The sequence below is a fragment of the Neofelis nebulosa genome, chromosome X (genome assembly GCF_028018385.1).
Source record: "Neofelis nebulosa isolate mNeoNeb1 chromosome X, mNeoNeb1.pri, whole genome shotgun sequence".
In the NCBI taxonomy this organism is placed as follows: Eukaryota; Metazoa; Chordata; class Mammalia; order Carnivora; family Felidae; genus Neofelis; species Neofelis nebulosa.
This window is the reverse complement of record NC_080800.1, coordinates 111450768-111468091: the sequence shown is the minus strand read 5'-3', so window position 1 is coordinate 111468091 and position 17324 is coordinate 111450768. Positions and strand designations below refer to the sequence as shown.

General features: G+C 47.4%; 1 long non-coding RNA gene across 2 annotated transcripts; it reads right to left on the bottom strand.

Moving 5' to 3' along the window:
- Positions 1-1922: 1922 nt before the first annotated feature.
- On the bottom strand, positions 1923-13204 carry LOC131502232 (uncharacterized). 2 transcript variants are annotated; one of them, XR_009256980.1, is made up of 4 exons: positions 12855-13204; positions 8846-9126; positions 7920-8126; positions 1923-7761 (listed from the first exon to the last, which is right to left on the bottom strand). It is a non-coding gene; the product is annotated as an uncharacterized LOC131502232 (long non-coding RNA). The 2 variants fall into 2 exon arrangements; XR_009256979.1 differs by having other exon boundaries at positions 8980-9126.
- Positions 13205-17324: the final 4120 nt, after the last annotated feature.

Below are 17324 nucleotides of genomic sequence, written 5' to 3'. Positions count from 1 at the left end.
TCTTAGATGCCCCAGTCATGTCATATACGAATCGCTAATATACTAAGCAAAGGCCTCTCGTAAAATCAAATGATCCCTCATTTTTATCTTTTCAACATCTGTGAAGGTGACATGAGTTTCTCCTGGTCTCGCGATACAGCAAATTCAGCGATTTCTTAATATCTAATCCTGCATTCGTCCCCTCATCATGGCGCATCACTCTTTGAATGTGCTGCTCTGGATTCTGTTGGCTAATATTTGGGGTGTATGTTGGCTAACATGGGGGTTAATGCTGCAGGCAACATCTGCAGCCTGGTGCCAAGAACCGCTGGCTGAGAGACACATAAATAAGCAGGAAAAGGTGGTCACAGAACCTCACGCAAGGGGCGTCCAGAGGCCTAGAGTCAGCTAAGGACACCCCAGCTCCAGAGGTTTGGGACCTTCCCCTCTCCACGTGTAGCAGGCTCCGCCCTCATCCCCAGAAGACAGGGGTCCTGGGCTCCTCCCTCAGCCCCGCCCCTCGCTGGCCGTCCAACGCGGGGGCCCCTCAGCCCCGCCCCTCGATTCCGACCCCGCCTCCTCTCGCGAACATTAGGCCCGCCCCTCCCCCCAGAATCTCTGGCCAGGGCGCGCCTCCCTTGCCCCTCTCGTCTTGCGCCTGTGCGCTAGCTGTCTTGTGGGCAGAGCCTGCGCAGACGTCGGGTACCGCCCATGGCCCCCCCTACTCCTGCCCTGGGCCCGCGTCCAGGGAATGAGCTTCTGCTGGTGCCTAGAAGTGTAGTACTGTAGTAACGGGATGTCGTGGTGTTTGGTAAGGTAAGAGTGAATAAGTACCTCAGGTAAAATCATACCCACCGACCTAAAATAGAACCACTAGGAATTGGGTCCCAGCCTGCACCACAAGAGAGGATCCTATAAGGGATATAAAGTTCAGCTGCAGTTGGAGAAAAGGAGAAGTGATTTAAATTCCGCGTACCGCTGAACCTCTCAGGCAGGACAGTGAGACATTGCAGCTTGGGCCCCTCTAGACTGGATGGCAGGAACAGAGCTGCTGACACCTGCACCCAAAGTCTTTATGAAACCCTAGGGAGACACGTGTGCCCAACCACCCAGTGTATTTACAGACAGAACAGACCGCCCGGGTCTCGATCCCCTCTCAGGAGATTTTAACGACCATGATGATGTGTTGGGTTTTTAAAAAAATATTTTATTTTCGAGTAATCTCGACACCCAACGTGGGGCTACAGACTGAGCCAGCCAGGCGCCCCACAGAGATGTTTCAGCCGTGGTAAGCTGTGTGGGAGACACGCAATGTTAGCTACTGGAAATTTTATACAAGACCTGGAAAGTGTGCATGTGTTTAAAGAACAAGCTGCCAAAAAACGTTACTACCCACTTAACTAATTTAACTCTGCGTTGACAAAGCCTTTAGAAGTAAGACCCATCATGAAAGATGCCCCAGATGCAAGGGACCAAGATTCTACTGCTGGCTTCGCCAGGCATTCACTGTGTGCTTGCTGCTTCTAGTTTTGGTCCTACTGATTTCTGGACTGACCTTTTGTACAACCATGCTGGTCCTGCTCCTTCTGACTTACCCTTGGGAGTATCAGCAAATTCCCCCACAACTGCCACAATCCCCACATACGTGCTTATGGCCTTCGTGAAGTGCCCGAAAGGGTCACTTTTCCTAGGGAGGTAGTAGATTACCTAATCGCTTGAGGGGACTACTTGCATGAACAAAGGGGAGACCTTAACAAAGACAGGGAACTTCCACTGTGGCCTGGAGACCCCGTTCCCCTGGCACCAAGTCCCTGTTGTTAATGCATCGAATTCCACACTTCAGAGCTCTGCCCTGGTTCAGGCGATGATGCACACAGCAGAGCTACAGACTCTGTGACCATGCTGGCGTTCATGTGAATAATAAAAGAATTCTACAAGAGAGATTTTCTGAAGCACATAAATTTTATTGGAAGAACACAAGTATTTTACAAAATGCAAGATACTTAAGCAAGAAATACATTTTAAAGACGGAAGTGAGCATAGCTCAGGGAAACTCAACAGTATGTCTTCTCAATGATATTGCTTGCAGTGAAAGGATATTAACTAGCCTTTTCAAGATATCACTCATTCGTGGGGTGCCTGGGTGGCTCAGTCGGTTAAGCGTCTGACTTCGGCTCCGGTCATGATCTCACAGTCCGTGAGTTCGAGCCCCGCGTCGAGCTCTAGGCTGACAGCTCAGAGCCTGGAGCCTGCTTCTGATTCTGTGTCTCCCTCTCTCTCTCTGACCCTCCCCCGTTCATGCTGTATCTCTCTCGGTCTCAAAAATAAATAAATAAACATTAAAAAAATTAAAAAAAAAAGATATCACTCATTCTTTTTCTATAACGATATTTGTTTACTTATTTATTTAATTTAAGCTTCATGCCCAGAGTGGAGGCCAAAATGAGGCGTGAACTCACAACCCTGAGATCAAGACCCTGAGATCAAGAATTGACCTCAGATCAAGACTTGGACGCTCAACAGACTGAGTGACCCGGGTGCCCCTGTAATAATTTTTTTTTGAAGTAATCCCCACACCCAATGTGGGGCTCGAACTTAACAACCCCAAGATCCACAGTCACATGCTCTACTGACTGAGCCAGGGAGGCGCCCCCACGATATCACACATTCTTGGGGTCTAGTCCCAAACTCTAAATACAACAAAAGTATCATTGGCTCAACTATGATAGGTGAAAAGCATCAAAGCAAGTACCTGTGGCAAGTGAACTGGGTCATACAGTAGACAGAAGGGTTTGGGACACGCTCAGAGAAAATGTGCCGACTGGAAAGACCAATCAGCCTGAAACTACGGCCCTCCACCCCGTAGGAGAAAAATACACTGTACATACATGGTTTGACATGTTATCATATGCAAAATAGTTTGCAAGATTACTTGCACAAGCACAAAAACACAAATTGTAAACAATGACAACATACCAAACGCACGCCAATACCAAAATCACATTAACCCAGTGTCCATGTCTTGTCATATGACGAATTGCTGATGTCACGGGGCCACTCCTTGAGTCCAAATCCTCCAGGGGAAGTTCATGGCTTCTGTAGCACTGCTGCAAGTCAACGAAATTTAAAATCCTATGGACAATAAAGGTCACCCTTGTACATCGCCAATGCAAATGCGACATATAAAGGGAACAAGCAAGGCAAAACAATAAGGAAGGAGCAGTAATCTCCCTTTTCCCTGTATAGACACTTCCTTCCCCTTCAGTTTGAAGATCTAAAACCATTTGAGGGGAACACTCATCTGTACTCATGGGAGGCTCTTTTTTTATTATTTCTTCAACCACTTTACTGAGGTATGGAGACGTACGAGTGACATACGATAAGCTGTACATAGTTAATGTATACAACCTAATGAGTTGAGGGATCAGTATACATCCATGTATCAACCATCACCATCAATTATATCATAAGCGTAACTGCCCCCTCCAATGTTACATTTCACCCTCACTAATCAGTATTTTTCTTTGTAATAAGAAGACAACCAAAGGCAGAAGACCTACCCTAAGAGGGCAACTGTTTCCGTATGCATTTACTCTGAGCTCTGGAGGAGAACTCCTGGTGTCTCCTTGCGGCTTTAACCATATACCACATCCTACGGGTCGGCACCCCAACGGCACAACCCGTCATCTACCCGGAGGGTAGAGTGGCATCTACACCAGGCCTTTCGGCATTCTGTGAGGCCGCTGTGTCTGACTGATGGGGGAGACTGAGGCAGTCAGTGAGTCTCCTCCAGAGTCACTGACCTCATCCCACTGATATTCTTTTCCGAAGCTGGAAAGAAGCCTTACAGTGGGTCTGCATATGAATGAGAAGAGACCAGGCAAGCTCAGAAGGCCAACCCTAATCTCACCCGGCAGGTGGTCTGCTTGGCAGGGGTCCAATCCATATATGCTGCTCCTTGAGTGGGCACAATGGATGGGGGGGTAAGCTCAAATGCAGACGGGCCTAGATGCCACCACGTAAACTGTCCAGGAGTGCACACGTTTTGCACGTTCCTCCCGCCCATTTCGAGAGGCCTGTGCACTAAGTATCCATCACACAGGCTCCGAGTCCTCCCCTCCTACCAAGTATTCTGTCAGGTCCTGTGTGCCACAAGAAAGACAGATCACACCTCAGCTCCTCCAGGACACTCAAGAAAGAGAGGCCGCGAGAGGGACAGTACAGCTCAACTTCCAGCGGACCAATGACACCAGCATAGTGACTGAAATCCTCTCTTAACAAGGTTTGTACTTTCCTTGATCATTGCAGTTGACTCTCTGGATCACAGAGAAGCCCCTGAGGGCACAGGCACGGGCAGGAACAGAAGCAGGCCAGAGTACAAGCCACTACTCATGCATCTTAACCTTCAGGTGAAGGTACTCTTGGCACAGATGCTCTAGAGGAAGCTCTATGCACAGGCCTAACTTTGGCCAGTCCTCGGGACTCACCAGTCGGGGTGGGACTGTGGGTAGCAAGGGGGCCTGGTCTCTCATGGGGGCATGGCATAGGGGCAAAGAAAATAAGAAAAAAGAGCTAAACTATCTCCATTGAAAGGAGGACACGACCTCCCCGTTCCCTTCTCTGGGAACATGGACTTTGGAAAACATATCATTGTGTGCTCTCTGCCTCTTCGCAAACCTTTTGAAAAGCTAAACAAGCCTCTTGCCAGTTTTAAAACCCAGCCTCCTGACACAGGGAGGGGGAAGCAAACACCACAAGCAGTGCCCAAGAGCCAACACAGATCCGGGACAATGGAAGAAGATGTCCCTGGAGGATAAAAGAGGCATAAGCAACAGCAGTTCCTTCTCAGAAAGGCCTCAGGTTATTGTCACCTGCAACAAGACAGCAGGGGGAAGGACGACCCACCCTACCCCGTGGCCTTCCTTCACAGGCCCGTGGTACCACAGAGTAAGGATGAAACAGCAGAGCCGTGCCTGCTGGCAAACCCACACTCCACGTGGAACGTGGAAAACAACACCCTCTTCTCCTAATGAACGTGTCAACTCAACAAGACTGGCATAGTTTCTCATGTCACATCCACCAATGTCCGTTGTCTCCTCGCCCCCAGTTATGCTGACCCCAGGGTAGTGCATGAGAAGGGAGAAAGGCAGGGGACACACCCCTGAACCCACAATGCCTACCACACTTTCACACGAAGACACTCTACCCACCCCCTTTCAAGTTTCATTACACTCCCAGAGTTTACTCATATATCCCTTCTGGACCCTAGGTTTCACTAATCGCGAGAAATGAAGGGCCTGAAATGATGTATAGAAACAAAGGCGGAAGGATTAATCCTCCACCCTGGACACCTGACCCCGGAGGCTCCCGGACATCCAGCTCATCAGCTCATGTCCGTGACAATCTAAACGTCCCCTGCCTCATGGAAGGTTCATTGACAGCACCCACACGCCGCTCATCTTCCCGCCATGTGCAGAGTATGGTCAGCAGAAGAGTGCAGAAAGCTTAGATGGAAACGCTTGGATACGATTCCAACCACATTCCCATCCACAAAATGAGGATTCCTAACGATTCCTAGGAGGCCATTGATCTCCATGGTAGACATACTCTTAGTTTCTTTGCATTGGAGGCCAGAGAACCAGACAGGACCCATTTCTTCCCTGGGAACTAATATCTGCCCAGTCGCCAGATGCTGCCATTGCCCCTGAACCCACAATGCCTACCACACTTTCACACGAAGACACTCTACCCACCCCCTTTCAAGTTTCATTACACTCCCAGAGTTTACTCATATATCCCTTCTGGACCCTAGGTTTCACTAATCGCGAGAAATGAAGGGCCTGAAATGATGTATAGAAACAAAGGCGGAAGGATTAATCCTCCACCCTGGACACCTGACCCAGGAGGCTCCCGGACATCCAGCTCATCAGCTCATGTCCGTGACAATCTAAACGTCCCCTGCCTCATGGAAGGTTCATTGACAGCACCCACACACCGCTCGTCTTCTTGCCACGGGCAAGGTATGATCACTGGAAGAGTGCAGGAAGTTTAGATGGAAACGCATGGATACAATTCCAACCACATTCCCATACACAACATGAGGATTCCCAGTGAATCCTAGTAGGCCATCGCTCTGCATGGTAGACGTACTCTTTCAGATTCTTTGTATAGGGAGTCTGACCACCTGACAGCACTACATTAGGTAGCACTACGGAGAACAGTAGGATGGCCTCTCAAAAAATTAATAATTGAGCTCCTATATGATGTATCAATCCCGTATCTGGGCATTGATATAAAGGAAAGGAAGCCACTATGTCAAAGACACATACTCATCCCATATACTCACTACAGTATTATTCTCAATATGTAAGACATGAGAGACTTGTGAGCATCCATCAACAGCATAAATGGATAAAGAATATGTGGTACATGTATCCAATGAAATAATATTCATCCGTGGAAAAGTGCGCCTATAACAGGGAACCAGTGTAGCAACGAACACACTCTATTTCAAAGGCCTTACCTCGTGCTCCTTCGGCAGCACAAGTGCAAAGGCCTTACCTTCAGGTGTTCGATATCCATTCCCCTTCTGTCACCCACATCCATAAGAGGAATGAAAATCCACTTCAGGCTAACAGGGTTTGACATGAAATACCTCACACCAAGAATTCATAACTCATTAACATCCCCGCTGGGAAGTACACATTCACGGAGTACAGGCCTCATAACGCAACTGATGTGGCAGGCTCCAGAGTGGACTCCTGGGAAAGAGCCACCAAGCCAGACCCCACCTTAAATTGGGAGGGTCACCTTGTCTTTCCCTCAGGGTCCTGCGTTTGAGATGCCACCAATTAAACAGTCACCCTTTTGGAAGCTTCAACCTTGGGTCTTATTTTGTTAAGTGCCAGTACTCAGAAGTCTTACCCACAAAACATTCATCTACGTCTTCCCCATCCCTCCCCCCAATGAAATGACCCAACATGACTTTGATGGGCAGTGGGCACAAGTGTGTGTGGAAGAAGGAGGAGGCATCACGGTTATTAAGTTGTACAACTGCTTTTGACAAGCAGACAAGCCATTCTTGTTCACTTTTGTACCTACCGCCTGGGGAAGGAACATGCGTTGGGGCACAGAGTTTTGTAAGTACCTCACGTCTCAGGTTTTCACTGGGTAGGAAGTTGTAATGACCCCCATCTCCCACGGCTTGAAAGTAACTGAACCAAGTACAGGGATAAATGAAAAGTCTTTGAAATGTCAACATGCTGTGTAAAGGCTACATACGTTAGTGTCTAACCACAAAGAAATGTGGATCGTTTGGACTTTGGGGAGTGCACATCAGGCTCTGTGATGCCACCTTCTGGATAGAACTGGTGCGAACAAAGCAACAGAGGAACCAGAGGTGTGTCTGACACTAGAGGTCACAAGGGTCTTTGAATGCACCTTAGAGCCATTCGTCTTTATGCTTAACACTCTCACACCCAACCGTCAAAGTCTTCACCTGATTTTCCCCAAATTAACCACTGCCCAGAAAAGAAGTAACTTTATACAGAGAAGGAAAGAGAGGAGACCTTTGGGCACTGCCAGTTACCAGGCACCCTCCAGCCCCAACTTGACGCTGAGTGACATCAGCTTCAATGTCAGACGTCCAAGGCAGCCAGGAAAGAATGCAGCTCAGAGAAAGGCAGGGTCTGGGATGCTGGGCTACCTCCTGGCATCACAGCAGAGTTAAAGAGGTCCATTTCCAAAGAGATGCCCAAGACCCTCTGAGAATAGTTGCTGGCCCTGTGAAAGGAAACAAAACGTAGCTGAAATTACAGCAAAAGGCTCAAGAAATGAAGTGCAAGTGGGGTCTGCACAGGTGGCAAGAGGATCTAAACCAAGCCATGATCTTTTGCTCCCATAAACACATTCTGGAAACGGTGTCCTGATTTCTTCAGTACCTCCTGTGTGCTGAGCACTTCATAAAGATGATCACGCTTGATTTTCACACCACGCCTGAGAGCAAGAGCAAGGTGTCATTTCCATTTTGCAGATGTGGAAGCTGAGGCTCAGAGATGACAGGAAGAAAGGGCCGAGGGTCTTTCAGACTCACATACTGGAAACTTATTGTGAACGAAACACGATGGGTGACACGGTCTCGGCGACATCTGCAAAGCCAAAAAATAGCTAGAATGTACGGAAGGGGAAACCTGCAAAGAAGTATTGACCCACATGTTGCTTGAACTGTTAGCCTGTGCTTCTAGGACGGCTGCCACATAAATGCCCACCCACCCCAGCGGGGGTGGACCGGCAGACTGTCACCCTCTGGCACCCACTTGGTGTACACGTCTCATCTTTCTCGCCTCTCCTAGGTACGCCTGGCTTTCAATTAATTCAGATGCATGACTTAAAAAAGTTACACTCAGACCTGAAGAAATGCACCTGAGCAGTGCTCCCACAATCTCTGAGTTCCTGAAGTTTGTGTCTGACCATCCCATCCAGGCCATCCTGCTTCTGCATGGTATTAGAAAGCGATTACCAAAAGGATAAAAAGGCTCAAGATCAGGGTTTTTTGGACATCTGACATTCTAATAAATATTGCCAACGTGTGTGTAACAGTGGCACGCAACAGTAAGCAGAGGAACACGAAGAAGGTCTGGGAAAAAGATGCCACTGACTCCTTGAGGAAATTGACTCAAGACATGGAGTCTCTACCACGGAGTTAACAAGTAGTGTCTAGGCAGTGACCCCGACCTTGTGGGAAGCGCCCATGTTAGAGACTCAGGGATGGGATTTCCACACCATCTGGAATAAAGGTACAGCTGACAGGAGACAAGTGCTATTCACCCAACACCTCTGGCCTCGCACAGCCTAAGGTTGCTCTTACCTGTATGGCTGGCCTTGACGATTGGTTCAGGGTCCTCTCCTCTCATTACGGGCCCACCGGCTGACCAGAACTGGACGTTCCCATCACAGATCCTGAGGGAGGTGATGATTGTACAAATCTACAAAGAGACTTACCTGTGGAAGGTCAGCTTGGGACCACTGCAGGAAAATTAGGCCACTTGGAAACTCACAACACGAGTGGATGGGGCAAACTTCCTCTTTCCCTCATCCAGAGCAATTTCTCAAAGTGGTTGGTGGGGCCAGAGGACCCAATCATGCAGCCTGTGTGAAGTAGGCCAAAAGAGTGAAAGAGAATGTAAGGCAGGAACTGCATGAATCAACCCACAAGGTGAGATTGCGGCTCTAGAGGCTGATTGTCCCCTCAGCACGAACCATGGTGCATCCCGCCTTCACCAACCAGCACAGGGGAATTATTAAATATTATGTTAAGAGGTATCACCCCTCAGTGGCGAGAAGGGGCGTCTCAGAACTCCCATGTCGCTCTTCACTAATGAAACCATCCACTCGTACACAATTGTGGGTAACAAACCTTTGGAATGGGTGGTGGTGTTCTCACTTTGTTACCAATTGCTGACACTGACATACCACGCAAGACACGATGGGTAACAAATCATTCAAATGGGTTTTGTGCTCTACTTAATAGACCACGAAATGCACATTACAATGGCTGGGCTGTTATACTAGACTTCTTAATCGGTAACATAGTAAGTTCCAAAACTGCTAAAAAGCAAAATGAGCTAAGTTAATCACAACAAATTCACGAAGCATTTCACACATTGCATAATGTCCCTACCAGCTGACATTGAACATAGGTCTCCGAGGAGGAAACAACGGGAACAAATTGGACATTTGGTTACATACACACTGGAGAATCTGCCCTCAATGTGCAAGAATGCCCCTAGGATACTACAGGCAATGGGCAAGTAATGAAAGCACCTTCATTCCACACTTAGATTTTGTTCAAGATCTAGGACTCTGTCTCAAAAGTCAGGATTGGTGAGGCTAGTTGAGTGTCCCAGTTCCTGAAGTCTGCTTTGCTGTCAGTACCGAAGACAGTAAAACCCAAATACCAGCAGTGGATCTTTCACAGGTCTAAATGTAATCAAAGTACATTTTACAGACCTTCAACGTGTCACCGATATGAGTCATTAAATCGTTTCTACGTGAGCTAAGATACCAAATTCAAGTCAATATCAAGAATCAATCAGCAAAAAGGCTGATAAGGCAAACCCAGCTATCACCATTATCAAAAGGAAGTCCCTGTTGTACCAAGTATCAGATTACTCTCAGGGATTAGGGCGCTCAGGGTTTTGAGCAAAACAACAGCTTCCCTCTCATTGAATTCTCCCCTTGCATACACATTAGGTCTGACACAGGAAGGGAGGTGTATGAGGAGAAGCAGGCAGCCACTGACTATTTCCTAAGCCAATATGCTAGCCCTTGGGGCATTAAGGCACGGTCAGCTCTTGTGGCTCAAGAGGCAGGGACAGCACCCTCTGCGACTGGGGTGGAGTAGGGTGCAGGGAGAGCAGCATGTCCAGTCTAGCCCAGGACCCCTAACAAGGAGGACTGGAGGTGTCAGGGAACAGACTGTTTGTAAATAGGATACCACAAAGTAATTTTTTCTGTGGCAGAACACCTAGGAAGGAGCACCTGGGTCAGCATTTAAAGACACAACAATAAAGAAAAGAAAAGAAAAGAAAAGAAAAGAAAAGAAAAGAAAAGAAAAGAAAAGAAAAGAAATACCACTATGTCACGTGCACAATCAGGGTTCTAATATAATATTCAAAAGTATGCACTGTGACCAGCAAGGGCCATTCAGTTCTAGAACACAGAGAGCAATACTTCTGGGGGTGAATTTGCTTGTAAATAAATTGAAAATGCCCCGTGACGTTCAAAGCAAATGCACTAAAGACGAAGTACAGAATTGACCTGAATAAAGTTGATAAGTGTCATGTAATTATTATGAGAAATGAAACCCAGAACGAAGCCAACGGAATTCCGGGATGGCCGGTGACAGGCACTTCCCGGAATTCGCGGTCAGGAAACAGCACCGTCAGCCTGATGGTCAATACCTGCTATTTTTTACATTGAAAAGAAAATTTTAAGTAGGCCCATGAAATAAAACACACAGAGCCAGTTTTTCAGAAACATTTTAATAGCAAATAAGACGAAAGGTTGGGCTCCCGGGCCACCGGGAGCCAGTCACTGTCATAAAGCAAGAAGCACACACATAATTAAAACAATCTCTTCCTCATTTGTAAAGTAACGATAACGCCAAAAATGGTTAACACAAAGCTTACGCAAAGGGCCTGGAACAACATTTAATGGAACAAAGTCATAGGAGACCCAATTCTTTTGTACACCCAAATCCCCAACTGTATGAGAGGCAAGCATTCACCAGATTGTTTTGAATTGTAATTTGAGATCACCTCAAAACGTTTATTATTATTCATTTTGAAGACTTTATTTTTAAGCACTCTCCACACCAGTGTGGGGCCTGCAATCACAACCCCCACATCGAGAGTCACAGGTTCTATCACTGAGCCAGGCAGTTTCCCCAGAAAACCTTTGTTTTTAAGAGAATTTATCCATAGGGAACAAGACCAGGATTTAGCAAAATAAATTATGTCAAACACGCCATTATACTGGAAACATAAGGCACCCCATTAGACGTTGAATGCCTCCTCTGTAAATTGAAATTTACACCAAGCACTTTAAAGGAAATATATGAGGAGCGCCAACATCAAAATTCAATTGGCTGCCTTAAGACGAACATGGAAAATTAAATGCCAAAACAGTGTTCAGTCTTGGCTAACAAGAGCGGCTAGGAGACATTCGGCGTGTGAAACTTTCACGTGTCCAGCCGGACAAATTGTTCCAAAGTGCACGCTGAAAGTACTTTCACATTTGGAGAACACGTATGAAACACAGTCAAAATAAAAAACCAAACTCAAATGGATGCAATGTTGCAATATCACAGGGAAAACACACCCCACTGCCATTACGTTATCACAGGAAACAAGAAATAAGATCCCGAGCAGATCATTCCCATCAGGGACTTAAAGCACCAAGGCCCTGCCAAGCAGACCCAATAGACTACCTTCTTATTCGAAGACGGCAATTAATATAACACCTTTTTTTATGGAAAACACGTGAAAAGCTTCCGGACCGCTATTGGTTGGATACAATGATAGGAAAAACACGAATACGTTACAGAAAAATGCAGCTTTCAGTGGTGACTGAAGACAATTCCTGGTGGTCAGCGAACAAGCCCCGAGCCCACCACGCCATCTGTTTCCCCACTTTCACGTTGGAATTATCAGGGGGTTCCCCCGCCTTTTCAAGGCAGCATATGCAGAAGACCATTCCAAATTTTGAACAACTGATAGGAAACACACAGTCATGTTAAATGAAAGACAAAACTGCCCTCAAAGGCAGGCATCGGCTGTCGTAATCACACACATGCTCCCCTTTCCTTACTTTCACTCTCCTTTTGTTTCAGATCAAGATAAGAGATAGCCTGTCACCAAGACACCTCACACAAATGGCCAAGACCCAGATGTAAACAATAGTCGGTGACAAGTCCCGTCCCCAAACACTGTACCATGGAAACCAAAATCGGCTCCCAGGCAGCCAACAGCCATCGTCCTGTCTGGGACCCACTCAGGCTCAGCCAACCGCACCCCTTTTTCTGCATTTTTAAGCTGCAAACACCACAAAACATGAAGACCACGAATCGGGGGGGGGGGAGGGGTTCGAGACCCACACTCAAGACAAATGAAATGATCTGAAAGACTCATCATGTTGTTACATAAAGCACAACAATGTCCCCAAAGGCAGCTAAGGGCCCTTCCCTTGTCATCAATCCGGAAGCCCATGAGACACATCTGTCAACGTGTCTTAGGACACACCATCCGCCCCCCCCCCCATTCTCTTAAACTCACACTTCAAACAGCCAATTATGAGAGAAAGTCAATTAAACTTACACTTGTGAGATCGGAGCATTGTCAACCGCCATATATCCACAGTACCCGCCATATATCCACAGTACCCGCCATATTTTGTCATCACTGAGGGGAGCGGTCTACGGAAGCCTCATTGCACAATCCAAACCGTCATCGGCCTGCTCACGTGGTAGGGCTTCATTGCCGGGTGCTTGCCATCCTTCAATGGCCCCGCCTTCAGACGTCAGCTTGGAGGGCCTGCAGTGATTGACAGCCAGACTGTCCATTCTCTTAGGTCTAGGAGTGGAAACCGCCATACTTCCAGGTCCAAATAAATTACTCAAATATTTGTTCATATTTTTGTCTTTGTACATCCGTGTCTGTCCCTCAAGGCCGACCCCCCCATACCCCCCCCCCCGCCTTGTTAGACCTTTGCACATACCTTTTCCTTTGTTTCTAGTCATCTCGCACTTCGGAAATCTGGCTCACCTAGTTTATCCTGACCTAGCTAAATGCGTCCTCCTCCAGGAAGCCTTCCATGCTTACTCCTCCCATCTTCACATAGTGCACATCACCCCTGACAAAGACCCTCTCATGCTAGCACTATCCTTCCCCCATTTGTCAGGCGGGTCGGGGGTGTTGCGAGGCTTTATTGTGTAAATACTGTCACGCAATAGTTTGTGAGGTTGCCCTAACTACTGCGATGGTTAATTTTCGGTGTCAACTGGACCGTCCGTGGGTGCCCAAGTTAAACATTATTTCTGGTTGTGTCTGGGAGGCTGTTTCTGCATGAGGTTTGCATTTGAATCGGTAACTCAGGAAAGTAGTTTGCCTTGCCCACTGTGAGTGAGCATTATCCCAGGCACCGAGGGCCAGAATATACCAAAAGGCACAGGAAGGAAGAATGGTCCCCTTTCCTTCTGCCTCACTACTTGAGGCGGGACATTTCATCTCATCTCCTCCTACTCCTATTTCTTTTCTAAGTAGGCTCCACGCCCACTGTGGGGCTTGAACTCATGGCCCTGAGATCAAGAGTCATGCCCTAGTGACCGAGCCAGCCAGGTGCCCCACTTTTCCTGCTCTTAGACTGGGATTCATATCATTGACTCCCCTGGTTTGAAGGTTCTCAGGCCTTCATTCTCAGACTGAATTACCCCCACTGTCTTTCCTGGCGTTCCAGCTTGTAGATAGGAGATCGCGGGACTTCTCAGCCTCCATACATGTATGAACCAAAGTCTTCATAATATGTTCCCATTGGTTCTGTTGTCTGCAGAATGCTGACTAATAAATTGGGAATATCGCAGCTAGCTGCAGCTGTCACAGATGGCTTCATGGGCCTCAAATAGAACTCTGGAGCAACAGCAAAACCAAATAAAGTAAAATGAGTTCCAAACTACGGGGGATGAAAGGAAGACACCAGAAGCAGACAGCCTGATAGTTGGGCAGTGTTAAGGACACAGCCATTGGCCCGGATGGGTGTCTTATCCACGGAGTCTGGCTGCTCATTTACAAACTCCGTGAGAGCTTATGGTTGAGCTGGGTTGGGGGTAACAGGCTAACAAAGATCTAGAGGGCAGCAGAGTGGTCGCAGGCTTTGTCCAGCAACCAGTGAAGGGATGGTTTGGGGCAGTTAATCCACAAGAGGGGAGACAGGAAGATAGCCTGGAGCTGTTGATGTAAATGCCGTCCCAGGATCTGCCAACCCCCCTTCAACACTTGTCTCTAAGGCTTGTCCCTCTGACTGGTTCTGTGGATGGACACATGCTGGATCCTTTCAATGCCTGGCACGTGATAACCTATAACACACACGTCCTGTTTCTCAAATCGCCTACGTCTCCCTCGTCCTTGGGTCACCAATCGTTCCTGTCCCATTCACACTCAATCCCAGGCCAATGCCCTGGGCTGCTTCTACCTGTGCGGGAAGCACTAGCAATCACTACTTCCCTGCTGTGCATTACGGCCAGTGGTTGCGTTTGTGGGCTGCACCTTTGCTGCTGGGATTCATACACCAGCTCTTCTTCCTATCAGCTGGGTAACTTCAGATGATTTTTGTGCTTCAATTTTCTCCTCGGGTACATGAATGTGCCAGTAAGAACCAGCTCACTCGGCTGATGGAATATTCGTTGAGTTCACGCAAAGCCCTTTCCTGCTGCCTGGAGCCTTCCCACCCCAATGTAGCCCATATAAATCTGTAGTTTCTAAACACTGTTCGGAGCACATAATCCGCATCTTACAACACACTACCTAGGTCTCCGATTGTTGGGTCCACAGCTTTACTGCTTTCGTCTGCGGTAATTTCTCCATGCTAGTTAATAAATCAACCAGTCCTAATTTTTTCACCTTCCTATGTCTCATAGCACGTGCTCCTTTTAGCAGCACAGATCCTACATCTGTCTCATATCTCCTTTCTAAATGCATCACCAGTTTCCCATATATAATCATAAAATATAGCTCAGCACACAGCATGGTATATATGGCGATTCAATATGTACCTATGTAGGTCCTGAAACAGAACCTTTCCCCGGGAGATCTCCAGAAATACTCCCTCTTGAGGAGTCCCTAAACCCTCTGGTCCAATGTCGGGTTGTGCCCGAAGGCACAATGGGAGAGGTGCTCCCATAGAGGAGTTGGCAAAGGGCTCGGGAAGATGTGGTTGCCTATCTCAGGCCAGTCTCTCAGGAACGTGCCCCAGGCTGAAATGTGTACCCCTGAGACTTGCTGTGGCTTGTGAGAGAGGAGGTAGGTTAACGGACTAGGGAATTTTCCAAGGACGCGAGGAAGTCATTTACTTTCCTTGGTAGGATCCGTGGGTGCTGAGTGCTGGGAGAAGTCACCAGATCGAAGGCTGAGACTGTGCTGTACCTGTCCCGCCGTGGTCCAGAAAGGCAAGTCGGCCTCCAAGTCCTGAGCGCCCACACATGCACACACACTCGCATGTAATTGTGACACTGTGATAGACGGAGATCTCAGGACCTCACAGACGGGCACAACTCGCTGACTTACCGCAAAGAACGCCTGCGACTATCATCCACTAAAAGAAATACAACTTGCCAACAACCTCGAGGCCCACACCTGGCCCCTTCTAATCACAGTATTCTTCCCCCCACTCAAAGGTCACCAGCTCCTGACTTCCCTAATAATCTCTTCCTTTTCTGTTTAGTTTCACTGACTAAGCTTGATTCCATAACTATTCAGCTTTTCATTACTTTTCACTCATGTAAAATTTGTCTTCGGCCTGAGGAATATCGGTTAGTATTTTCTGCAAGTACTATCTTCTGGTGGCAAATTCCCTCAGGTTTTCCCCTTCGGTGTTTGTTTATAAGAAGACCTTTATTTCATTTTCATTCTTGAAATATGTTGTGGCAGGGGGAGGAGTTTCCCACTGGGAAGTATATTCTTTCAGCGCATAGAAGACGATATTTCATTTTCTATTCTTCTGCTTTTTCTATTTTTTACTTGAGACGGCAGCTCTCAGGCTAATTTGCTTTCATCCTCTGAAAGCTTACAACTACTCTATTTGCCTTTGGTTCTCAATAGCTTTCCTAAAATGTGCTCACGTGTAGATTTCTTGCATTTTTCTCCACGAGGAGTCTGTTCTCAGCTCATATCTGCTCATATACTGCTTTGCTTCGTTCTCTTTCCTACTTGCCTGGAACCCCAAGGAAATATCATCTCTTTCTTTCATACGATCCTCCTTGTGTCTTACTTAATCTGTATTTTTCATATGTTTATCTTTCAGTGTTTCATTCTGGATATTTTCTTATGACACGTCTTTTGGTCCACTGTTTACCTCTTGAGCTTGTATCACCTATGCTTAGACATATCCACTGAAGGAGGGAGTCCCTGTCACCGACTCCTGGGTCAGCGTCTGCCAGCCTGAAAGGCCAAAGCCCAGAGGGTGGCTGAGGCTTGCTCCCGTGTGGAGCCTGGGAGAGAGGAAAGGACTCTCATCCTGGACGTGTGGGGTTAGCTCTCCAGGCTCCGGGCAAGAGGATGACGGTGTAGCCGTGAGGCAGGCAGGCGGAGGTCCGCTGAGGGGAATCTGGGTGCAGCAGGCTCTAGTGAAGGAAACAGCCGCACAGTACAAGCGTGTGGATGTGACAGACCAGGTTGAAAGTCCCCACCCAGACCACTGTCACTATTTCACCTGGCACAGATCCCTGAAAAAGTCCCCTTCCAGGACATTGTTTATTTCACCAGACTGGGAGGTAGGTGTGGGAAAGCCCTATCATCAGGGATTTCCTGGGAGAACAAAATCAGAGAGGATTGTTTCACAGCAAGGTCACCTGAGGTCGCTGGCATCTTGTATTGTAGGTGGGGGGTAAGAGATAGGAAAAACCAACTAGTAAATAATAACATATTTTTGAATATCTGTTAAAACACCGCATTGCCCTTACGTTTCAAAAATTTCCACACTGATTTTGGGTCTTCATTGCTCCATATGAACGTCAAAATCAACTCATCTGATCAAAAATATCCTCTTTGAGTTTCTGGTAAGATTATTTGGGGGGA